Source organism: Nicotiana sylvestris, chromosome 9 (genome assembly GCF_000393655.2).
Source record: "Nicotiana sylvestris chromosome 9, ASM39365v2, whole genome shotgun sequence".
Taxonomy (NCBI): Eukaryota; Viridiplantae; Streptophyta; class Magnoliopsida; order Solanales; family Solanaceae; genus Nicotiana; species Nicotiana sylvestris.
The window spans coordinates 191,690,460-191,717,865 of NC_091065.1; the positions used below are offsets into that span (position 1 = coordinate 191,690,460).

The following is a 27,406-nucleotide window of genomic DNA, read 5'->3' on the forward strand; positions in this document are numbered from 1 at the left end:
ATCATTAGGCACCACACTTTTACCCATATGAATCCACTAGAACCATTGTTGAGAGCTACCCGCTCTGACTTGGCCCCGAACAAAATCAACTTCATGAATCTCTTAGCACATGAATACCTTCTCGACGAAGCACCCGACAAAATCACTTCCCTTGAAACCCGCATCTATACAAGGCATAAATCTTGAATCCTTTCTCAAGTCTGAACATGAACCAATAAGGCCAACCATAGCACTCCTTTAACAATTCTTTCGCTCAAATTGCCACTTATGTTCTTTTCTCGTAGCTGAAATAGCCCATCAATATGCTAATAACCAGAAACCTTGCAAGTAGTTAACCATGCAACCTAATCATAGGCGGTGGGACTCTCCCACTTAGCTCGAAGCCACTATTACACAACTCTAGAATTCACCAGGATTCTTTATCTCTTATTGACATAACCTTGCGCAATCAACCGCCAAAATTCTCGAAATCTTCATGTAAAACCCCTTTTATACTCTGAATCATCAACCACATTCGCACGACCGATCTCTTTGTTGTACAACCAATAGCATTCTTCGCAGAAGCCTTGCCAACCACGCAACCGCTAACTTGCTCACAGGGAATAACCCACCTGTGGAATCACCTCCCCACATCTTCCAACGTTGTTGCACGGGGTACAATCACTACGACATCAATAACTCATCCTGAGTCTGAGCTCACTCTCTAGCTGCACAAGTCCATTCACCCCTCGTGGACATCAATTAAATGTATGGCAACATCCTTCCAATTCAAAGTTATGTGGTATCCTTCTTCATTTCAAGCAGCTCATTCCCGTTATATCAAATCTCATGCCGCATAATAGCCCATACTTCAACTTAAATCCATAGACCCGAATCACCAATCACTAAAATCTCCAAATCATTCCAAACTCTCCTTAAGGTGCATAGTCATCTTACCACAAAGCCCACACGCAACTCTGCCATTCTCCTACTTTGGCGAAACTCACCCCTTTAATCGACTACTCGACCTTTGCTTCTTATAATTGACCTTCTAGAAATTTTAACCACCACATGACACTCCCCACATGTCCTTTCTTATCCTTCACTGCTCAGTTGTTACCTTAAATAAAATCTATCTTCGCAGCACTTGAACCCTCAAATCGCTACTAACCTTAAACTTTTCCGAAGAAAATCTTTCTCGATCCGTCAACATTAGAAACACCAATTCAATCCTGAATCACCATACCCTGCGATCTCTGACAGTCGTTTCTTCCATATTATTTCATAATATCTTACCCCAAAGGCAAATTGCAGAAGACCATAACACCGACGAACTTAACACATATAATCGAGGACGACGACACTACCTCGCAGATGAAAATTCCACCATGTTCGAAAATACCAAATCTCATTACTCCATCACCCCAAATCTGGACATTCATAGGCCAATTGCTTTTCCTCCGCTGAAAATGAAATATTAGATCTCTGAATCGTGCACTGAGTAGACTTTCTTTCAAATTATTCACCGCCCCAACACATAGGCAAGTATCCTACCATCAAGTCAATACTGTGCGATAAACCAATCATGAGTAATCATAGCAATCTGTGCATAGTCTCAAACCTCTCAGGAATACTGTTATTGAGCTAAAATGACAAGATATCCTCCCGCAAGGCAACGACAATAGCCCAATCAACAATACCGGGAGAAACATCTCGCACCACATCTGTAGTGCCATTACAATCCTTCAATTCTCAATTTATAACCAGCGGTTCCCGTCGAGTAAGATTGAGCAGGAAGGAAACAAAGGAATAAGCCCCAAGGGATCAAATCGCACGATGAGGAATCAAGAAGGGAGGTGCTCCTAATAGTCCTGTAGCCTCTCGAAGATATGTACAGACGTCTCTGTACCAATCAGCGAGACTCTACTAGACTTGCTCATGACTCGTGAGACCTAAGGGAACCTAGTGCTCTAATACCATGTTATCACGACCCAAAATCCACTAAGGGTCTTGATGGCGCCGAACACCACTGTCAGCCAAGCCAACGAAGATACTTAATTAGATTCTCTTTTTAATAATTTTGAAAACTATGATTTTCCTTCAATTTTACCAGTAAAAGATAATCGTTTCAAATCAAATGTAAATGTTAAGAAGTTAATACAAGAAAAAAAAAGATATCACATAATCATCCCAGAACTCGGTGTCACAAATGCATGAGCATTTACTAGGAATGAAATAAAATACAGTAACTGTCCAAAATACAAGTGGACAGAAATGAAAATACGGTACAATACTTTGAAGGAGACTCTGCTGGCTATGGTCGTCTCAATAAATGTAACTCACCTGAGTCTCCGTATCAACCATGCTGCTATACCAGTAGCCATACATAAACCTGTGCAACAAAAATGCACAGCAAGTGTAGTATGAGTACGAAAATAACGTGTACCCAATGAGTATCCCGTCTAATCTCGAAGAAGTAGAGACGAGAGGTCGACTACGACATTTACTGGTGGTCTAATAGTAATATATTTTAATTGCGAGTAGTCATGGATTTATTAAGAGCGGCAGTAATTTCAAATAAGTCACGAATAGATAAAAGTTCCTTTTTGTATTAAAAGTTTCCGGTTTCATAATCTATTAATTAACATTTATCTCAAGTCTGGAAAAGCAAATATCAATATCAATAAATCTCCAGGCAAGCAATAAAAGCATGTGCAAATCATGACAGGGTCGTACGGCCAGATCCAACATAAATGTAAAATGTGCACTGCCGAAAGTCGAACGGCACGAATCATAGATGCATATATTACCCCGCTCGTGAATCATCCATGTGACGCGGTCAACATAAAATAAACAAACACCCTGCTCGCGAATCATACATGCAACGCATGTACACATAGAATCATATATTCAAACAGTTAATCAAGACTTCATCGGAGAGCAATTATCCAAGGAAAATCCAATTCTCTTTTTACAATTCAATAAAATGAAGTTCAATCTTTTAGAAATTCACTTACTAATCCGATTTCCAAGTACAACATGTTTTTGGGTCCTAGACTACCCGGACAATAGCATAATAGTAGCTAGTACGGACTATCGTCACCTCGTGCATACGTAGCCCCCACAAATAGGAGCACATAACCAATTAACTCACCTATGGGGATAATTCCCTCTTACAAGGTTAGAAAGGAAACTCACCTTGCTCGGAAGATCCATAACCAGCATTTTCACGCTCTTCCGAAAACCCGAATCGATGCTAAATGCTCCAAAGCTAGCCAACAATTATGCAAATCCATTAATATATGCTCAATTACTCATTACAATCCAATTTATAACAATTCTTAACCCTGATCGAAAAGTTGACAAAAACGCCTTCGGGCCCACGTGCCCGGATTCCAATTTTTTCGAAGGATAAGTTTACCCATAACCTCACGAACTCAAATATATAATTTACTCTAAATTTCATACCCAAAATCGTGGTCAAATTCCAATAATATCAATTTTCTAGGTTTTCCCTCAAACCTCAAGTTTCTACCAATTTCATGCTCAAATTCGTACATAATCAATGTATTTAACTTAAGATAGGTGGGATAGCTTACCTTATCGTTGATGATAAAAATCCCCTCTTGAAACCCTCCAAGAATCACCCAAGCCAAGAAAATATGAGAGAAAATGGCCAAGTCCTGATTTTTAAAACACTCACTGCCTCCAGCCCTTTTTCGCACCTGAGGTCACTTGGCCGCTTCTGCGGTTCCGCAGGTGCGGTTACAATACCACTTCTACGGTCTTCCTCCTGCTGCCCCAGCCTACTTCTGCGGTACACTGGCCGCAGGTGCGGGATTTCCTTCGCACCTGCGGCCTCTGAGCCCTTCACTTCTAACTGCTTCTACGGCACGACGACCGCTTCTGCTGCCCTAGCCTCGCAGGTGCGGTTACACCAGCAACTTCATCCTCCTCCAAAATTCTATTTTCGATCTGTTAACCACCCGGAATCCACCCGAGGCCCCCAGGACCGCAACCAATCATACCAACCAGTCTCAAAACACATTACGGACTTGCTCAAGGCCTCAAATCGTATCAAACAACTCTAAAATCACGAATCGACCTCCAATCCACGTTTTATGAACTTTAGAACTTCAAACTTCTACTTTCGATGTTTAAACCTAGAAAATCATGTATGATTGTCCTCAAATTTTGCACACAAGTCATATTCGACATCACGGACCTACTCCAACGTTTGGAATCGAATTCTGACCCCGATATCAAAAGGTCCGCTTCCGGTCAAACTTCCCAAAAACCTTCAAATTTCTATCTTTAGCCAAATGACTCCAAAACGACCCACGGACCTCCGAATTCACTTCCGATCATGCTCCCAACTCTAGAATCACCATACGGAGCTATTCCCAGACTTGGAATCCCAAACGGACATCGATAACACTGTAATGCACTTCAACCCAAACTTATGAAATTTTTCCAAAATGCTAACTTCCACAATAGGTGCCGAAATGTTCCTGAGTCTTCCAAAACCCAGTCTGGACATACGCCCAAGTCTGAAATCATCACACGAACCTGCTGGAACCTTCGAATCCCGATTCTGAGGTCGTTTACTCAAAAGTTCAACCTTAATCAATTCTTTCAACTTAAAGCTTCTGAAATGAGAATTCTCTTTCCAAATCAACTCCGAACTTCCCGGAATTCAATTCCGACCATGCATACAAGTCATAATACCTGAAGTGAAGCTGCTCATGGCCTCAAACTGCTAAACGACGCGCTAGAGCTCAAAACGATCGGTCGGGTCATTACAAAAGATACCACTAAAAACTATTTTAGTAAAGATACCAGTAAAAAAAGAAAGGATAGATTGAATCTATGAAGATTGCTTTGTATTTGGGGTGTTTTTCGGTTGAGAATCTTTTCTATAATTAGAAAAATACAAATTTTGTGTGTTATAATTGAGTTTGTTGAGTTATATTAGGAGTCTATCACGTTAATTGATTCACTTACCGTTTTTAAACAGCTGAAGACTTTTTTCGCAAATTCCGTTACTGTATTCACGAATACAGCTCGCAAATACATATGAATATAGTCTATATGTTAGCTGTAATATCTCTTTTTTCCACCTACTTTTCCTATTGTATTCATGAATACATTAACTTAAATACATCGAATACACTCTATAACAAGTTTAAACATAGCTATAGGAAGTAATTTAGTAAATGGTAGCTATAGCAAGCTAATAATCACTAAAAGATAGTGGTTGCTGAAAATTTCTCATATTTTTTTCTTAAAAACCGAGAAATTCGAAGGCATGGTTCAAAACTTGATGAATAAGGGGCTCGCCCCTTCTGCTCCTCACCACTTAAATACATTGTCCCTCTGCTCTTCTGCTCTACTTGCAATATCAGCAGGAAGGAATGTGGATCTCTTGGATAAGATATGAATAGAATCCATCTATTTGCAGTACTTAAACCACACTCCAATATTTAATAAGCTTTAAAAGTCAGATTGTGGTATGCAAAAGAGATGCACATGTAAATTCAAAATATGAAAGTTAAAGAGAGAAATGAAACTCAAGTACTAGCTATACGGCAAATTCATGGACATAGGACCACTTTACCTATCAATTGCATGAGTGTCCTCAGGGAACACAATGACTTTAACCTCCACTCCTTTCTCCTTCAACGACCGTGCATACTGCGCGTAATAAGAGTGAAAGCATACACTTTCTTAAGCCATAAATTGTATGGAAATAAGTAACCAAAACTTAAAAAGCCATCAGTTACTGTGCCGCAACTAACAGTACTGTAATGGTTCCATTAGACCACATCAGCTTAACTGCCTTATAAACAACAAAGTAACCCGCTTTCATTTCATAGATATACATGGTTTGCTGATTCATTTTGCAGATTGGGTATCGGCGGATATGAAATTTTTGGTTCACAGATGATTGCCTACTTTAACAGAGATCTTTTTTACAAAAGTTTATAAAAAATACAAAGCTTGTAGTGTATTGGGAAAAATTGAGTATATATATATTGAAGTGATTGAAAGATGACGTGTCATGACACGAAGTCTGGTCAAAGAATGATGATTAGCAAAGAGACATGAGTCGCAACAGATACGAGCAGAGGCACGAGCAGATATTCAAAAGACTCGACGTTCGTACCTATTTAAATCCAAAAATTAAGGAGAATGAATCTGACCACATAAGAGAGTACAGATACAGTATTTAATAAGCATTAAATACTGAAAACGTTAGAAAATCTGTATTGAATTACAATGATTACCATTGTAACGTAGCATTAAATGTCTTTAATTGTTATTATGACAAAGGCAAAACGTATATCCTAGAAATAACTATAAATTGATCATTTGTAAGGACACGAAACAACAACAACAACAACAACAACAACAACAACAACGACAACAACAACAACCCAGTATACCTATCTTCTGTTCATCTTATTATTATCAAAGCCAATTTCTTTTATTCGTTTTATATATTGATTATCAGTAACTCGAGCTCTTCTAAAATAAAACTTTGACTGAAATTACTATTTTTGGTTAAACATGTAGGTTGCCTTGCCATATAAATAGAGCCAGCAACTCGATCCACAAAGATATGATCATATTATGAAATAGATCATATATTGACAGATGTTCGTAATTACAAACTTGCCCACACACTTGTCATGTTAAAAACGAAACGTGATATGCAACCAATAAAAGATGGAATTAAGAAAGATGATATAGAATCTTGATGGACTTCCATAACTGCAAACTTGCCCATACCATTGATTGCATTTAAGAATGAAACCTTATGTTCAACGGATAAAACAAGCAACCACAAAGATGGTAAGAAATCTTACTTGCAACCCAGTAGACATAAGTACACGGAGGCCCTTAGCACCTAACAAGACAAGTGTAGGAGTTTTGACCTACAAAATTGGTAAACACATAGATGTTGGAAATGCATTCAGAACAAAACCTTTCTAGAGAACTGATAGAAACACAAATTGTTTAACATGGAAGATCGCCTAGTCCCGATTTAACAGAGCATACCTTGGAGACGTGTGAAATTGGTGATTTTCTGTAAAAAGCATCAAGGTGTTCAACTGAAGTAGCCTCTGTAAAAATTGATTTTCCCTCATCTCCAAATGTCTCGGCATAGCACCAATCGGGTATATCAGATGTACCAACCATCAAAGCAAGGTTGCAAACAGGGTTCCTCGCAACTGCTGCTGCAAACTTATCTGGTGCCTGCAGAAATGTCAAGAAATACACATTTTGGGATCTTTACACAAATAGCCAGCCGGATTCACAGTTTACTTCTCCTGGCGGGTATACGTAGATTGTACACACGGTTATACACATATACAATATATCTGCCGGCTAGTTTTAGTTTAAGCGGTTGGGTGGACGAGCTAATTAGGTTAATTCTTCTTTTAAAAAGATAAGCTTGTCCAGCTTCCCTTTAGGAAGAGCGACAAGTTTTTGTTGGACAAATTTGACAAGGGCCATAAGTTAAGAAAAATGGATACATTTAGAAACAATAATGACAGTGATATCTTAGGAAATTGATAGACCTGGCCAATCAAGTGAGTTGTCAAAAATCCACCGTGGGAACCGCCGAGCACAGCTATTTTAGATGGATCTGCAAGTCCCTTTTCAATGACATGATCTATAGCAGCAAGCACATCACTAACATCCTGAAGATTAGGGAAAAAAGAGGAAGAAAGTCTTAGGTTCCAAATCCTTAATAGAATTATTATGAAAAGAGGAGCAATTCTATTTCATGAAACCTTTAAGTTAAGAGAATGAAAAGACGGTAAAAAAGTACCTGTGATCCAATTTTATCGGGAAGAGATTGTACTGCTTCCTCACCAAACCCCAAGGAGCCTCTGAGAGGAGTGACAAAAAATATGAACTTCTCTGCTTGAAATGCCTTAAGCAAGAGACCAGCAATTACTGCTCCATTGCTACCCTCGGAAGTTAAATGATGAGGGTGAAAAGAAGAGAGAAGAGGGGAATAGAGAGAGAGAAGCAATCCACAAGAAAAAAGTGCTTTACTAATAGTTCTATATAGTTTCAGTACGATGAGAAATTGAAATATACTATGCTTAAACCAGAAATTAACGACGGAAAGGTTACAAAGCAATTGAAGTGTTATTTTGCCTTAACAATGCCCCCTCAAAATTTTCTTTAAATGTTTACATGCCCCCCAAAACTGCAAAAGGAGAGCAACTGTCCCTAATGTCAAGTGATGATTTAGGAGCCAACTCAACCCAGATGTTGGGTTCACTTCATTCATCTCGATTCTGATTAATCTAAGAATCTGGCTTGGCATCAGTCTACTACGAACAAAGATAATTTGCTAATACCTAGTGTATTGAAAAACAATCTCCATTTAAAAGAATTCCATGAGTTCTATTTACAATTGCAAATATATTCTTCTAGTAATGTTTTGTTCCCAGAAAGCAGAAACAGAAGCAAATGAAAGGATGCTGTAAGGTCGTTGTAAGTTCATCATTTTCTGGCTAATCTGTGAGCTTTTCAAACAATTTAAATTATGTAAAAGAGAAATAGTTTTTTGGGAAAACATTTCCTAATCACTTGGTATCTCCATAGATTATATATCTCCCATCTGCAGGAAATTTTGACATTTGCACAACTTTTCTATGCGGAAAGGGGTGTGAGTAAGCTGTTTGGTTATTTATTTTATTTGCATGTCACCTTAAAGCTTAAATCTGAAAGAAATAAAATACATAGATGTCCAAATAAAAAGTTGCAAAGGTACTGTTAGTCTAGCGTCTCATATACGTTACATTTTGTAGTCATTTTGCACGTCACCTTACATCTAAAAGAATAAATACACAGATGTCCAAATAAAAAATTACAAAAGGAAGGGATATCTCACGACCTATAATATCCGTCTAGCATCTCATATACGTTACTAGTATTTCACAGCCGGAGTTACCATGAATCCCAGCAACCATTTAAAGTAACAGAGGCATGAAGAAGGAAGTAAGTTCTGTTTCTTACCAGTAATTTACAATCAACAAGCTATAACCAAGTGAGGAAAGGAAAGCTAAGGACTTTGAGAATGTCACGACCCAAAAATCCCTCTAAAGAAGTCGTGATGACACCTAGTCTCTAAACTAGGTAAGTCTAACATTTACTGAAATAATATGGGTATTTACTAACTTCAAATTAAACTACTTTGAACAAAATACAATTCTCAAAACCGGTAGTACAAGTCACAAGCCTTTATAGGAGTAGTTATACAAAATAAATACATCACTGCTCTGAAACAAAGGGAACAAATGGAAATAAGTACAATTGAAGGTGACTCTGAGGACTGCGAACGTTGCAACAGGTTTACATTGAGTCTCCACCGCAACGAATAGCTACAATCAATCAAATACCTGGATCTGTACACAAAAATGTACAGAAGTGTAGTATTAGCACAACCGACCCCGTGTGCTGGTAAGTGTCTAGCCTAACCTCCGCGAATTAGTGACGAGGCTAGGACCAGACTATCAAATAAACCTGTGCAAGATAGCGTACAAAATAATAGGAAGCAGATAACAATGATGGCAACAATGATCAACCGGTGATATAAATAGCAGGCAACAAGAACAACACAAATGTTTCTCAACACATAATAAATACAAGTGTAATCAATTAATCAAGTCCTTCAAATATAAATCTTTCGCCTATAAATCCTTCAAGTAATAATAATCTCTAAGATAATATTCTTTTCAATAAATATATATTTCCTTCAAATAAATAGCTTTCAAATAAGCACCTTCTGAATATAATTCTTTCGAGTAAAGGTCACCTTGTGACGCCTCATTTCATAATTATACATAATATAGGTCTCAACCCACTTTCAAAATTTCACGGCACCTCGTGCTCATATTTATAACACAACCGCACGGATAACTTACGTACCATTAAATAAAACCATAATATTTTCCCCGGTACCTTGTGCCCACATATTTCTGTCTCACATTGCACAACAATATACTCATGTTACTCAGTTCATATGGTCCATAACCCAATACAATAAAAAAAATGTTCAAGGACCCTCATTTACTTAATATAAAGTAGAGTACAACTTCCAACCCAATTAGGAAATCAACAAGAAATGATGAAGTTATTTTTAGAAATCATTTGAATAAAAAACTTTTTAATTAAAGTACAATTGTTGAAAATTTAAGTATTGAAAGCTTTATATAAATGCAACAAGGTATTGAAAATAATATGGCTTACAACACAAGGGATCACAACACAGTAAAGGGATCTAAACAGTTAATACACTTGAAATGTTAATAACAAATAAACACAACAAACAGAAAGTGCACGGCATCACCCTTCATGCTTTTACTCTCGTTCTCACCATGCATGACATCACCCTTCGTACTTTATACTCTTCTTACCATGCACGGCATCACCCTTCGTGTTTTACACTCTTCCTCACCCAAACAACATTCACAAAGCAATCCAGGCAAGGAAGTCAATAGTATCAGGTATTAACAGGAAACCAATAAAGGAATATAAGGAAAATCATAATTCAATTATCAACAAGAATCAGGAAAATCAAGGACAAATGCACGGCATCACCCTTCGTGTTTTTACTCTTGTCCTTACCATAAGAATCAATATAAATTGCAGGGCATCACCCTTCGTGCTTTTACCCTCATCCTCACCATAAAATAAATATAATCGGCACGGAATTGTACATCGTGCGGCACGACATCACCCTTCGTGCTTTATCACTCTTTCATCACCATATGAATAATGTAAATGTGCACGACATCACTTTTCGTGTTTTATCACTCTTCCTCACCCAAGCAACAATTACAAAGCAATATGGGAAAGGAAAAATCAAAAATATCACAATAAAACCCCGGCAAGGGAAACAATATCATAAATAATAACGTCCCGGCAAGGGAGAGAATATCAAAGCAACAACATCCCGCAAAGGAGATAATATCATCAACTTCTTCTCTTTTTCACATTTACTTCACAACTCGATTTACAATTTGAGTCAATGCTCTATAATGTTCAACAATTCAATTTTCAACTTGAGCCAATGCTCTATAATATTCAACAATTTTATTCTTAACTAGAGTCAGTGCTCTACAATGTTCAACAATTCAATTCTCAACTTGAGCCAATGCTCTACAATGTTCAACAATTCAATTCTCAACTCGAGCCAATGCTCTACAATGTTCAACAATTCAATTTTCAACTCGAGTCAATGCTCTATAATGTTCAACAATTCTATTCTTAACTAGATTCAATGCTCTACAATGTTCAACAATTCAATTTTCAACTTGAGCCAATGCTCTAGAATGTTCAACAATTCAATTCTCAACTTGAGTCAATGCTCTATAATGTTCAACGATTCTATTCTTAACTAAAACCAATGCTCTGCAATGTTCAACCATTCAATAATACTTCCACAAGTCATATTCCTCAATAGAAATTATCATATAGAGCATGAACAATACAAAACAGAGTCACATTAATCAAAGTATAAGACTCACGGGCATGTTTGACACCACCGTATAGATACTCGTCACCATGCCTATACGTCGTACTCAACAAACAACACATAGCAAATAGGACACAACTCTTAATCCCTCAAGCTAAGGTTAGACCAAACACTTACCTCGCTTTGCAACCAATTCAAAATTCCAACAAGCCTTTGCCTCGCGAATTCATTCGAAGTTTCAAATCTAGTCATAATAATTCAATATACTCAATATAAATCGTACGAATTAATTCCATTGAATTTACACATTTTCCAAATTAAAAATCCGAAATTTAACTCGAAATTGCTCGTGGGGTCCACATCTCGGAATCCAACGAAAAATATGCTTAATTAAGGCATTTATTTCCGCTTACCCATATTTAAAAAAGGCAAATGAGATATCGAGAGAACAAAAAATATGAACTTCTCTGCTTGAAATGCCTTAAGCAAGAGACCAGCATTTACTGCTCCATTGCTACCCTCGGAAGTTAAATGATGAGGGTGAAAAGAAGTGAGAAGAGGGGAATAGAGAGAGAGAAGCAATCCACAAGAAAAATGAGCTTTACTAATAATTCTAGATAGTTTGACTATGATGAGCAATTGAAATATACTATGCTTAAACCAGAAATTAACGACGGAAAGGCCACTCTACAAAGCAATTGAAGTGTTATTTTGCCTTAACAATGCCCCCTCAAAATTTTCTTTAAATGTTTACATGCCCCCCAAAACTGCAAAAGGAGAGCAACTGTCCCTAATGTCAAGTGATGATTTAGGAGCCAACTCAACCTAGATGTTGGGTTCACTTTATTCATCTCGATTCTGATTAATCTAAGAATCTGGCTTAGCATCAGTCTACTACGAACAAAGATAATTTGCCGATACCTAGTGTATTGAAAAACAATCTCCATTTAAAAGAATTCCATGAGTTCTATTTACAATTGTAAATATATTCTTCTAGTAGTGTTTTGTCCCCAGAAAGCAGAAACAGAAGCAAATGAGAGGATTCTGTAAGGTCGTTGTAAGTTCATCATTTTCTGGCTAATCTGTGAGCTTTTCAAACAATTATGTAAAAGAGAAATAGTTTTTTGGGATAACATTTCCTAATCACTTCGTATCTCCATAGATTATACATCCCTTATTTACAATTAAAAAATCATCCATTAAACTTTCTTCTTCATTTTACAATATTTTTAAGACTAAAATTTGTTTAGACCAAAATCACCAATATAAAATGTGGCCTCAAGTTTAGATCTCTTTTATATTATATCGCGTTAATCTTAACCAAACAAATTTGGAGATTGCCATTTTCATCATTCCACTTGATTATTTAATAATTTTATAATTTCATTCTACCAGCCAAATTTTCCTTTGATCAGCTATTTTCTCTCATCTGCAGGAAATTTTGACATTTGCACAACTTTTCTATGCGGAAAGGGGTGTGAGTAAGATGTTTGGTTATGTATTTTATTTGCATGTCACCTTAAAGCTTAAATCTAAAAGAAATAAAATACGTAGATGTCAAAATAAAAAGTTGCAAAGGGATATGATGAAAAGTTTCACGACCTATACTGTTAGTCTAACATTGTTGTGGAAGTCAAATGTATATAGTGTGAATGAGTCACTACTACTATACCAAAAATTATGACAGTCACCAAATGATAAATAATATAATAAAGGAACAATAAAAGTAACACCAGAATTTACGAGGTTCGGCCAATTTAGCCTACTTCCTCGGACACAACCAATATTTTATTCCACTTCAAAATACAAGTGAAATACTGCTAAAGAGAAAAGATACAAATGTCTTAAGAAGATAAGAAGGCAAATGAGAGGTGTGTTTAAATCCTAAACATTAGGCCTCCTTTTATAGGGTGAAATTCCCACCCAATTCACTCCCCAACCGATGTGGGCCAATTTTGACACTCAACAAATCTCCACTTTGGCAAAATTTCACATCTTCAATTTTCTCTTAGTAACAAATTTTGGTTGTGTCTTCATCTTCAATCTTAAGTGTTCAACAATGTTGATCAAATCCAAACAATGTTGAAACTTGACCGCAGTCACCACTTTTGTCAGCATATCAGCAGGATTCTCTATAGTATGAATTTTCTTCACCGTGACTCCACCTTCTTCTATGATTTCTCGTACGAAATGATATCGAACATCAATGTGTTTTGTCCTTGCATGATAAACTTGGTTCTTCGCTAATTGAATAACATCTTGAGTATCACAAAAAATTGTGATACTTTTTTGTCCAATACCAAGCTCCTTTAGCAACCCCTGAAGCCAAATTGCCTTATTCACCGCCTCTGTAATAGCCATATACTCTACCTCTGTTGTAGACAAAGCAACTGTTGACTGCAAAGTAGAATTCCAACTAACTGGTGCCTTTTGCAAAAGTAAACACATAACCAGTAGTTGATCTTCGTTTGTCCAGATCACCTGTAAAATCTGAGTCATAATATCCAACTACAAACTGATTGCCTTCCTGCTCAAAAACTAACCCAACATCTACAGTATTATGAATATACCGTAGAATCCACTTCACAGCTTGCCAATGTTCCTTTCCTGGATTATGCATATATTTGCTAATAACTCCAACAGCTTGTGAAATGCCAGGTCTCGTATAGACCATTGCATACATCAAGCTACCAACATCATTTGCATATAATACCTTTGACATATACTCTTGTTTAGCTTCATCTTTTGGCGACATAGTAGTACTTAGCTTAAAATGGGGAGCAAGTAGAGTACTAACTGGCTTAGTCTTTTCACATATGCCAAAATGTTGTAGTACTCTTTTCAGATATTCTTTCTGAGATAAACAGAGTTTCTTTGAACGTTTATCTCTTATTATCTACATGCCAAGAATTTTCTTTGCCTCACCCAGATCTTTCATCTCGAACTCCTTCTTCAGTTGAATCTTTAACTTATCAATTTCTTCCGAGTTCTTGGAAGATATCAACATATCATCAACATATAGGAGAGGATATATAAAGGAATCATCTTTAAGCTTGCGAAAATACACACAATGATCGTACTTGCTTCTCTTGTACCCTTGCCGCAACAAAAACTTGTCAAATCGTTTGTACCATTGTCTAGAAGATTGTTTCAATCCGTACAACGATTTTTCAAGTTTGCACATCATATTTTCCTTTCCAACACTTTGAATCCTTCTGGCTGAGTCATGTAGATTTCCTCCTCCAAGTTTTCATGTAAAAACGCAGTTTTTACATCCACCTGAACTATTCCAAATCCAACTGTGCTAGCAAAACCAACATAATTCTAATGGAGGAATGTTTTACAACTTGAGAAAATACTTCATTGTAATCAATTCCCTCCTTTTGAGCATATCCTTTGGCCACCAATCTTGCTTTGTAGCGAACATCTTCTTGGTTAGGAAATCCTTCTTTCTTTGCAAATACCCATTTGCACCCAATTGCTTTCTTTCCCTTCGGGAGATTGACCAATCTCCATGTATGATTCTGATGAAGGGACTATAATTCATCATTCATGGCAATCCTCCAATTATCTTCTTCTAAACTTTGGACTGCGTCTTTATAAGTGGTAGGAACATCATCAGCTACAATTGAAGCGACACAAGCAACTGTCTCTATAAGACGAACAGGTTTTGTTATTGTCCTTTTTGGCTTGCTAGTTGCAATTGATTCAAGTTGTTGTTGAGGTTCCTGAGTTGGAATCTCCCTCTCTACTGGCTCTCCTTCCAGAAGATAATCTTCATTTGTTTCCTCTTCTGCTTCTTGTGTAGGAAAAATAAATTTTCCCTCAAACTCCACCTGTTTAGAAGCATCTTCATTTTGTTTGGTATCTTCTGTTACCTTATTTACCATAGCAGATTTATCAAAGGTAACATCCCTGCTGAATATTACTTTCTTTGTCATAGGACACCATAAGCAATATCCTTTGACTCTAGAAGTAATTCCCATAAAAATAACCTTCTTTTCCCTTGGATCCAAATTTGACTATGTTACATGATAATATGCAGTTGAGCCAAACACGTGCAAAGAGTCATAATCTACAGCAGGCTTTCCATACCATTTTTCAAATGGTGTCTTGCCATCAATAGTAGTAGATGGTAAGCGATTAATGAGGTGGCATGCATATGTAACTGCCTCTGCCCAAAAAAATTTGCCCAAGCTAGCATTGGACAACATACACCGTACCTTCTCCAGCAAGGTCCGGTTCATACGTTCTGCCACTCCATTCTGTTGTGATGTATGTCTGACAGTGAAGTGTTGGACGATGCCATCATTTTCACAGACCTTATTAAAATGATCATTTTGTATTCACCTCCATTGTTTGTGCGAATACACTTGATCCTCCTGCCTGTTTGATTCTCCACCGTCATTTTCCATTTGATAAAAATTCCCAACACTTCATCTTTGCTCTTCATTGTATACACCCACACTCTTCGAGAAAAATCATCAACAAAGGTTACAAAATAGTGCTTCCCACCCAATGAAGATGTTTTGGAAAGGCCCCAAACATCAGAGTGTACATAATTCAATATGCCTTTAGTATTATGGATCGTTGTACCAAATTTAACCCTTGTCTGTTTCCCTTTGACACAATGCTCGCAAAACTCCAAGTTGCAAGCCTTTACTCCTTTTAACAATCCTTGATCTAATAGAGTTTTCAAGGATTTTCCTCCAGCATGTCCCAAGCGCATGTGTCATAGCCTGGCTGCTTCTGCCTCTTTTTCGTCACTGGATGTTACTGTCGCTATCCTAATAACTGTACTATCGCGATAACAGTACATGTTATTGTTCTTCCGATTGGCCTTCATTACCACTTGTGCACTGGAGCATACTCTCATCACTCCATTTTCTGCAATGATTTTGAACCCTTTTGATTCTAGGGCTCCTATAGAGATGAAATTTTTCTTCAAACCCGGTACATATCGAACATCTATTAATGTTCTGATCATTCTATCATGGTTCCTTAATCATAATGGACCAATGCCATATGAGGTAAAAGGGTTGTTATCCACTGTGTGGACGACTCCATATTCTCCTTCTTGAAAATCCACAAACCAGTCCCTGTTGGGACACATATGATAGCTACAAGCCGAGTCCATCAACCATATGTCTGATGATGTTGATGGCTCTGTTGTAACTAATGAGAAGTCTGAATCATCACCATCAGCTACATTTGAATCCATAATGGCCTTTCCATTATTATGTTTGGCATTATTCTTCAACTTCAGACAGTCTTTCTTCTAGTGTCTTCAACTTCGAACAGTCTTTCTTCTAGTGCCCATTTTCTCGACAAAAGGCACATTCATCTTTGTTGGGTCTAGCTCTTGACTTGGATCTTCCTTTCTTTGTCCTCATTTGATTTTGAGGAGGACCCTTCACAACCAGTGTTTCTCCTTTTCCGCCCTTTTGTTTTTCTCACTTTCTTTGTTCATAGCTGTACAAAGCCGAACAAACTTCTCTGAGAGAAATTTCGTCATTTTCATGGAGTAGAGTAGTTTCAAGGTGCTCGTACTCATCAGGAAGTGACCCCAATAACATCAAGGCCAAGTCACCATCATCAAAGGTTGCATCCATATTTTGCAAATCTGTGACCAACTTATTGAAACTGGTGATATGTTCATTCATCGTGGTACCAGGAATATAGGTGAAGTGAAACAGTCTCTTCTTCATGTACAATTTATTTTGACAGTTTTTCTTCAAATATTTATCCTCCATTGCTTTCCATAATTTACTTGCAGAATTTCCTTTATGTATGGATATTTCTGCTCTCTAGCAAGGTAGGATCGAATGGTACCGCAAGCAATGTGAGCACGTGATTTTTGTTTCACGAGACAATCGCTCCAAAAGAAATAAAAAATAATAACAATTGATCCTGTTGTACAACTTTTGGATTTTTACATGGCACTTTGTTAATTATTTATGACTTTGGCCCATTTTTACTTTATTAAAATAAAATACAAAAAATGTACGTGTCAGGCATAATCTGAACCGTAACACGGTTGTTAAATAGAAAAGCATAAACAGGCATCTTTGTCTGTGATTTTGTTTTGTTTGATTTTTACCTGTTTTGAATTATTTTTATGCATGTGCAAATAATTGTATTAAGTGTTTATCTTAATTGATTTTAATCAAAAAAAAAAATAAAGAAGAAAAGGAAATAATAATAAAAAAAAAAAGAAGCCCTCCCTTTCTGGACTTGGGCCAATTTGTTAACAAATTGGCCCAAACAAACAATACCCAAAACCAGGCCTGCCCGGTCCAGTCCAAGCTGACACCAAGGACGTCCAAACGACGTCATAATGGTTGTGTCTGATCTGAGCCGTTGATCTCCGAATGATCAACGGCCAAGATCACCTGCCTCATAACCCACTAATGAACCCGACCCGAACCAACCTTGACCCCTACTAAGCCAAACGATGCCGTTCCACTTAAGTCCTCAGATCCAGACCGTAGATCTGGATTGATCTAACGGTTGAGATCAAGCCATCCACCCCGTATATAAACCCTTCTTACCTTACCCTGCCCCCCCCCCATCCAAACCCCAGCCTTCGTCGTCTTCACCAGAACCCCAAACCCTAGAGCCGCCCCTGTACCCTTCACCATGAAAACCGGCGGCACGGACGCCGGTGACCCCGCCCTTAACACCATAGAATCCCCTTGCCATCCTAAACATGGATCTGTTAACTACTTAGTTCGAATCCCTTCCCATATTCTCGAATCTTCATTTGAAGATTCGAGTCAAACTCGATCTACACCGATCTGCCCTAAATTCATACCAGACACTCCCCAGACCCCCTCGTGACCAAACCATACTTGGTTTGGTCCGAATCTGACCAGGGAAGCATGAATCCTGGATCTAGTTTTCGAACCTTAGGGTTCCTCGTCACTGGTCCGTGTCTTGTTCGAGCCAAAGAAATTAAGGTCTAATGGACCTTAATCGAAGTGTTTCTCATCTGAGAAACACTTCGATTAAAGTCCGTTCAGCCTTAAGAAAGGTCTGTCCGAGTCCGAGTTAAGGTTTTGATCTTTAGAGGTTTAAGGTGAGTTCTTTCTTTTCTTATTTGTTTTGGTTCATCTGATTGTTATAAAGGTCTGTTCATGTTTTGTTTGTGTCCTTGACTTTTATCAACTGTGCCTTGACCACTTTGCCTGAACCTCTGTTGTTTGATTGAGTCTTTCTATTTGTTCTGATAATGTGTATGTAAGTGTTGTGCAATTAGCTGATTTTCAAAATTGGACTGACTAATTGATTCCTCGAGTACCACTTTGCTTAGTCAGTATAATTCAAATCATGTGTTGATACTGTTAAATGTCTGATTTTTGGTTATGATTGTATGTGTTATAACTAGTATAGTCGAGTCGACATATGTCGTCAATGAGTTTCAGTTATCCGAGCAATAACAAATCGACTTACTTCTGCTAAGCATTTGTTTGAATCAATTAAGAACTGAGTTGTTTACTTATAGTTGTTAATTTGAATCAGTAATGTAAGAGGAATGTTTTGTTTAAAGTTCTGAATTGGAGGGCATGTGCACTTGGCACAGCATGTGCATTTATGCACCACAGGTGCACTTGTGCACAGCCTGGTTCCTGCATAAAGGGCTTTGGATTTAAAAATGGTTTGACAGCATATGCTGTCAGATATATTCTGCTGCCCATACTTTGCTTTAGTTTAAAGAAGTATTAAACCTTTTTAAAAGAATAAGTCTGCCAGGGAATGTTGATGGGGGTTAATACTTAAATAGCTAAAGTGGAACTGAAAAGAAGATGGCACATGAGAGGGGTTTCTTTTAATCTATCAAGTTGTAAAAGGGGTAATGTTAAGGCTTATAAAGGGGAGGACATACAGAGATAAAAAAGGACCTGGAGAGAAGAGGAGGGTGGAAATACAAAAAGATACACACATACAGAAAGGAGATACACATGAAACACTGAGATTGAATGTTGAGAGTTTTGAGTTCTGAAAAAACAGAAAACTGGAAAAGGTTTCTTTTGATAACTCAAGCATAAGTTCAAAACTGAAGACTGATACTGTATTTTGAAAAGAAAGGAGAGAGGGAGAGGGATAAACAGAAAATCAACATCTATTTCTGCCTTGTTTGTGTGAATCTCAGTTTGTTCAAACTTTTCAATCAACTCTGTTTTCTTTCAAGTATCAGCTGAGTTCATTGGTTGATTCACATTGTTTGTTTCTCCCGGATTTGGTCTGTCTTGGAGTTTTGTTCCTACTGCATTGTCTGCTGCCACCTTTCTGCCATTTCTTATCGGTTCTAACTGTATCTTGCACTGGGAGCTGTCCTATTTGTACCTGCTGTTACTGCTGCTGTTTGGTGCTACTTCTATTGTCCTACTTACCCCTTGCTTCTTCTGTTGTATCCAACATCCAGGTACATACTAAGACTTTGCATTTGATGTAACAATGAAAGCATGAAATCAAAGATATGCAGGAGTTTAATCATTCGTCTGCTGCAGTACAACTTTACAAATGTTATTAAGATCTGTGTAATTTGTTTAGTTTGTAATTCAATAAAGAAACACGTTAGGTAGCCTTGTACTTAATCGCAGCTTAGTCCGTCCTAAATTGTGATTTCGTTTGCTTAATGGGTTGTCTAATAAGGAATGCATGAGTGTTTTAACACACAAATAATTAGGTAACTTTTCAACTAATATTCTGCATGTATAGAAAAGATTGCCTCAAGCTTGCCAGATATGATGTTTAGTTTTATTGAATCTTTGTAGATAGTTCACACGATCTTATTCAAACTCTATTAGTAATAGTTTCCGATAAGTTAATTCCACTGATTTGGTTTAAATAAACGAGTTTCAAACTTAGATCTGAGGAACATTTATTATAAGCTTTTAACAGTTCTATTAATCTTGTATATTAATTTCCCTTGACAATTTAACAACATGCTCCTCCATGAAATAAGGCACAAAATAATTCACGCCTCATAAGATCAAATAATCAAGTAAGGATCCGAAGCGAGTCAAGCATGTAATTAGCACGTAATCCTCTTTTTTTATTAGAGACAAATGTAATAGAAATGTAGACGCTTCAGGATATCTTTTTTTTTTAAAATAATGAGACGAGCCTCGCCAAACAAAAATGCAAATTGCGGGGCCCTCAGTAACTAAACATAATAAATATTTAGAATTCAGGGCAGGCCCCTTTAGTAAACTTCATGGCCTTTCCCAAAAGATAATAACGCGTTAGATTCTTTAGGCGCGACTTAATTAAATTACATTCTTAAATTCGGGTGCACATTTATGTGACCCAAATTCAAATCTCAACGGAGTCGAAATGTGTTAACAACTACGGGTGCATTGATTGTGACGTGGTTCGAGATGCATTTTCACGACGTTGCAATTCTATAAAAATAAATGATAATAATAAAAGCGGTTTAAACTTAATAAAAGCACGTAAGTCATAACATGTATTTAAATCAGATATTTAGCCATTATAACAATTTAAGCGACCGTGCTAGAACCACGGGATTCGAGGGTGCCTAACACCTTCCCTCGGGTCAACAGAATTCCTTACTTAGAATTTCTGGTTTGCAGACTTCATTTGGAAAAGTCGAAAATTTCCTCGATTTGGGATTCAAGATAAACCGGTGACTTGGGACACCAAAAGCCAAACCTTTCCCAAGTGGCGACTCTGAATTAAAATAAATAATCCCATTTCGAATATTGTCACTTAAATTGGAAAAACTCCCCTTGCGCTTTTATCCTTCGGGGCGGGCGAGCAAAAAGGAGGTATGACAGCTCTGGCGACTCTGCTGGGGAATATAACCCAGAACCACTGGTTCAGGGTTCAAGAATTCGAGCTTAGAATAATTGTTATATTTGGCTTTATTATCTGATCTTTATTACATGTTTTTGCATAACGTGCTAAATGTTGTCTTTTACCGCTTTGATATTATCTGAACTGTATATAAACTGTGCCGAAACCCTTCTTTTCTTACCTCCGGGGAGAAGCTCGCTGGTCGAGACTCCCTATTCTGTTAGTGTCAATACCTGAAATAAGAAAGAGGTCGGACAAGTTACAAAGCCGGACGATCTCGCGGGTCCCCGGTACGTAGCCCCCTCCTCGACTCGAGTTGTCCGCTCGGGTACACAGTCTAGAACAAATACCCAGGTTACGAACCTAGAATAACTTGACTTCATGCCGGATCCCTAGTAGGAACGCTTATTTGCATCATGTTGCATTTGACTTAGGGGACTCAACACAGGGGTTGGGTCCGTCTAGGACTAGCAACCTGAAATGAAAAGACCATCCTGTTGCATCCTATTTGTTTCCGTGCATTTATTTGTCTCGGACATGCATGCTGCCTGACTTTGGAGTATTTGAAAATATAAACAAAAAAATAAAATAACAGTGTATAAGGCTAATTTTCTACTTTGAAAAATAGCAATGCCCAATTACTGTCAAAACTCTGCCGAAATTTTGCGATAATAAAAGGGGAAAATGTTTTATTTACTAAGAAAAAGAAAAACAAAAAGATAGAAAAATAGTCTTTTATTTTTGGGAAGTTGTTTGTTGAAAAATAAAAGGAAGGAATTTTGTTCTAAATTAATTCGGTTAATTTGACCGAATTACGCGGGTCTGATTCTCACCGGATGTGAGATACGTAGGCAAACCTCATCGGTTCCGGCCCCAATTTTCAAATTCTATTTAGTTGTTTCTTTATAAAATTTTCCTTAGAAAATATAGAAAAAAAAGAAACAAAAAATAATATAGAAGTTTTCTTAAACTCAAATAAAATGGTCTCTTTCTTTCTGAAGTCTTTCATGTGAAATAATGAAATAAGAATTAAAAAGTAACAACAAAAATCCAAAAAAAATATACTCTTTGCTTTTAGTCTCCTTTTTGTAAAATGTCCAAAAAAAAAAAATTGAGAAATTGAATTTCAAAGTATTAGGATTTTTCTTTAGAAATGCTTTTGTAAATAAATAAAACTCAGAATTCCACATCATTTTCTTAAAAGTCCCTCTTTCAAAATATAAGAGGCAACATCATATACATTCTTTCTTCCGTAGAAAAGGTAAAACAAACAAAAAAAAATCAACCAAACACATTTTCTTTTTGTTTTAAAAAAAAAATAATAAAGAAAAAAAAAACATTTCCAAAGTTCAAGGCGAAAGCAAATAAATTTTTAGAAGTCTTTCTTTAAAAAATAAAACAAAAATCAAAATAAACAAAATTTTCTTTCTTCTTTTAAAGTATTTCTTTCAAAAATTCCAAAAAAAAATAAAAAAAAATTGAATAAGTAAATAAACAAAGAATAGTCAAATATTTTGAGCCCTATGCTAAATGAACACTTGCTTCTTTATTTTTGTTAGTCTCGAACTACGTAATGATCTGATTCACGTAGGCATCGTGATACGTAGGCAATCCTCATCGGATCCGGTCGCATTTCTTTTACTGCAAAATAAAAAAAATATAATAAAAAAGGGGAAAAACTAATAAGAGGAAAAATGCCGGAATGACGCATGCCCTCGTAGCAAACATATAGTAATCCACTTAACTGTATAGGTGCATCAGGCCCAACGTGAGATTAACTACCTGTTATTTGCTGCAAATTAACCGTGCGTTTGTCGATGAGTATTCCAGGGTTTTTGAAAAGATGGTTGGTTTGGTGAAAGTCTGGCCTCGCACTCATACTTCACGAGGTCAAGGAGAAGTGTTCAACTACCTGTTGTTAGGACCAGAAGCAGTACTCACACTTACTTCACCAGGTCAAAAGGAAGTGTGGAAATGTCTTCAGAAATTCCATTGCAAACAATCCCTGTTTCCGAGGAGAGCTCGATCTCAGCCGTCCTCACACCTGAATCCGCAACTGCGGAGGAAAATAGAATCCTACGGCTCCGCATGTTGGAAATGCTGGACGATTGGAATAATGGGAAAGAGCCGCCAAGTGTCGTCCCCGGATTCCCTGAATTATTCTCCAGGTCAAGTGGGACTTCTAATGTCCCCATAAATTATCCTGCTACCCCATTCGGGTACCCAGCCACCTCAGCCTTCTCTGCTGGATCGCCTTCTGAGCCTCATCCCCGAATGTCAGCCACCGATGCAAGCATGAACATCTTTATTGCATCGCCTTGCCCGATTACGGCACAGCCTGCCACATACAAGCCAAGCTTTGACTCACCCTCTTTTACATTCCAAGCACCATCGTTCTCGATGGAACCAACTAGATTCGCTACCAGCACTAATCCTCTACCGCCTCAGTGCGAGCTTGCACCCGGGCAGGATCAGAGCCCCAGAATTGCAGAACAAAATGAGATTGCCAAGAGAATGAGAAGCCTTGAACAAAGTTTGAAAAATATGCAAGGATTGAGCGGACAGAAGAGCGTCTCTTACGCCGACCTATGCATGTTCCCTCACGTGCACCTGCCAGCAGGTTTCAAGACCCCAAAGTTCGAGAAATACGATGGGCACGGTGACCCCATTGCACATCTTAAAAAATACTGCAATCAATTGCGGGGAGCCGGCGGAAAAGAAGAACTGCTAATGGCATATTTTGGAGAAAGTTTGGTGGGAGTCGCTTCGGAATGGTATATGGACCAGGACATATCTCGCTGGCATATATGGGATGATCTTGCCAGAGACTTCGTAGGGCAGTTTCAATATAATATTGACATCGCACCAGACAGAAATGCCTTGTCAAACTTAAAGAAGAAACCCTCGGAAAGTTTCAGAGAAATACGCCATCAAATGGCGTGAGCAAGCGTCAAGGGTAAAACCTTCCATGGACGAGATAGAGATGGTCACTACTTTTCTCCAGGCTCAAGAGTCCGACTATTTCCAAAACATGATGTCGGCCATGGGAAAGCCTTTCGCAGAAGCGATTAAGATTGGAGAGATGGTGGAGAACGGTTTGAAAACGGGAAGAATTTTGAGTCAGGCAGCCATAAGGGCAACCTCCCAAGCCGTCCAAAGCGGGTCTGGAGGAATGGCAAGAGGGAAGAAAAAAGAGGAAACATCCATGGCAGTGTCAGAGGTGGGAGAATATCATAATCCCGGGCTTTGTTCTTCGGAAAGAACCTCGCAACATTATTTCCCCCACCAAAATGCGACCTACGCTCCTCAGCCCTACATGGTCATGAGCACCCAGCCTTATATCCAGCGGACACAACCAGTCAATCGGGGGCAGGCCCCACATCCTAGGAATCAGCCTCCTCACCGAAACCACTACAATCCTCGACCTCCTCAAAATAATTTCCGTCCTCGGGAACCACCCAGGAGACCCAACTACACACCAATCGGTGAACCCTATTCCACCCTATTCCCTAAGCTTGTCCAAATGAATTTGTTGCAGCCCATACCACCGAACGGGCAGAACCCGGGATCACCATCATATCAGCGGGGTGTCAGATGTGCATACCATTCAGGGGTAGAAGGGCACGACACCAACGACTGTTGGACATTAAAACAAGCTGTGGAGAATCTGTTAGACCAAGGGAAGATTTTGTTGAGAGACGAGGATATCCCAAATGTGACCAATAATCTGTTGCCCGCCCACAACAACGGGCCGATAGTTGGGATGATTTGTGAAGACGAGGAAGTTGATCCGGCAATTAAAGCCATAATTGCTATTGCTGATACAGAAAAAGGACCCAGGGTAACTCCGGAGCAAGAAAAAGGAATAAGTGATGTATTCAAGCAGGCCTCCATGGTATGGGGGACGATCAAACAACCTCGGCCGAACGAGCCAGTGTTTGTCGGACGCATACCACAGGAACCAAAATACAACAAAGAGGGAGATGATAAGGTGTCCCCGCTCGACGAGAGCAAGGAAATATGTGAGGCGACAAGGGAAAAGCTATGCGAAATAAACATGGACCAGCCAGGAGAGGGCACTAGCACCGTTGAAGTATCGTACATGGGACCAAGCACCTAGTTCAAAACTAGAAGGCTACGCCATTCTTGATCAAACGGAAGTCCTAATGAACCTATCTTGCCACTTTCTCTACATCACGAGTAACCCCAGAGGGTGACTCAAATGTTTTTCTTCCTGAATGTCAACCTTTTTCCTTATCTTCCCCAAAATGCCAAGAAATGAAATCATGTTTCATTACTCACTTTCTTCTTCTATGTTTTCTTTTGTGTTCTCTTCAATTCTGATAAATGCAGCTTTAAATAACATGACATGTTTGCGGACTTCATGCCCGGATCACGAGAACTCCGATCAGATTTCAAATAATGAGTCAAAATTTGAGATATAAAGAATTTGAAAAGTAGGAACAACTAAAGAAAATTGGTTCATGGTCTGGAAAATGTCCGTCACTAAACCAGAGTCTGAGAGCAGTAAATGGGTTTAGACCCATACAGAGTGATAACCTTAATAACTGCGGTTTGTCACGAGCAATTGTACCAAGAAAGAAGGGTCCATACGTCATCGAAAAACGTTACCAAATGGAGCATTTGTATTTGGGCGACGTTGAAAGAAACGGCGTCAGCCTTGCTTGGAAAGCAGGTGCAGTGATATGTCTAAATCATTCTGGCGATATCTTTGCATAGTTTGAGATGACGAAGGCTTTCATTCTCGCTACCCAAACACTATCAACCCTTTGCAAACCCATTTGAGCTGGTTACTCTTCTTTGATTACCCTCTTTGGAACCTGAAAATATTATTGAAAAAAAATAAATGAAAAAAAAAGAAGAAGAAAGAATTGGAAGAATGAGGAAATATATATATATATATATAAAAAAAAAAGAACATTATGAACTACGTTTGACTTGATTCCGAAAGGATACGTAGGCAACCTCTCCTTGGGGTTCAGTCACACCAACAATAAAATCCAGGAATTCCCCCCGAAAGTAAAACTGGGGCAGAAGTTATAACGATTCAGCAATAATCCCACCCAAAAGGTTCCAAAGTTGTAGTTCAATCCAAATTCTTTTCACCCCAAACCTTTTTCAAGTCCTTCTGATCAATCAACGAAGCATTCCAAAATAGGAAGACGGAATTATTTGGGTCCGATACAACAAATGAGGAGAATAAAGATAAGAGAGTCTTGTCGGTGAAAACCTTTGGGCACCGTGAGGCGATGCGAGAAGAGAAATTGAAAATGAGAGAGCTTGTTTAGTAAAAACTCGCAAAGAGTACTAGCAGGCGACAGTAAGAAGAGAAATGAGAGAGGTCGACTAGCGAAAACCCGCAAAGGGCGTTGTCGGCCAAAAAGATGATTCCACCTCAGAAAGTCCTGGCAAGGTTCCCGGGTTTTGAAAAAATATAGATCTGTTTTGATTCATGAGGAAATGCAAGTTCTCGGAGGTCGGGCATCCAGTCCAAAAGGCATGTCATGTCAGTTTGAAACTGGCATACACTCCAGATAAGTCCTTCTTTTCTCCCCGAAAGGGGCGTTTCTCTTTAAACTCATATGTTCTCCTTTACATAGTTTTCTTTGAGTTCTTTTTTGATCTAACTCTTAATTCCGTAATAATCGCAAAGAAAGGTGGCAGGACCGGTTTTACAGGGCTCCGTTTGGCAAGAGTTAAATAAAATGTACGACCTCAGTAGCGCGTCAGTCCCATCCCGACTGGCCATGGTAGTTGATTTGCTTCCAAAACCGACAAATCCCCACAGGGTATCCCTTGTTACAAATCCCCATGTAGTTTCCCCTTGTACAATTCCCCAAAGAAGTCCACCCCAGCACATCCCCATCAAGTTTGTTACAAAAAAAAAAAAAATCCTCACAGAGTTCGCATTGGACAATTCCACACGGAGTTTCTCTTGTACAAATCCCCACAGAGTCTCCCTGATAAAATCCCCAAGCAGAACGGGACGGAAAAACCAAAGCCTTATAAGGCAAATCACCACAAAATCTGGAAACGCAAGTCTGATTAGTCCAAAGGGTTTCGCATGTAAATCTAATCAAT

At 38.3% G+C, this 27,406-nt stretch overlaps 1 pseudogene; it reads right to left on the reverse strand.

The window, feature by feature from the left end:
* Positions 1-2,238: 2,238 nt before the first annotated feature.
* LOC138877125 (acylamino-acid-releasing enzyme-like) overlaps positions 2,239-27,406 on the reverse strand; it is a 43,759-nt pseudogene continuing 18,591 nt past the window's right edge.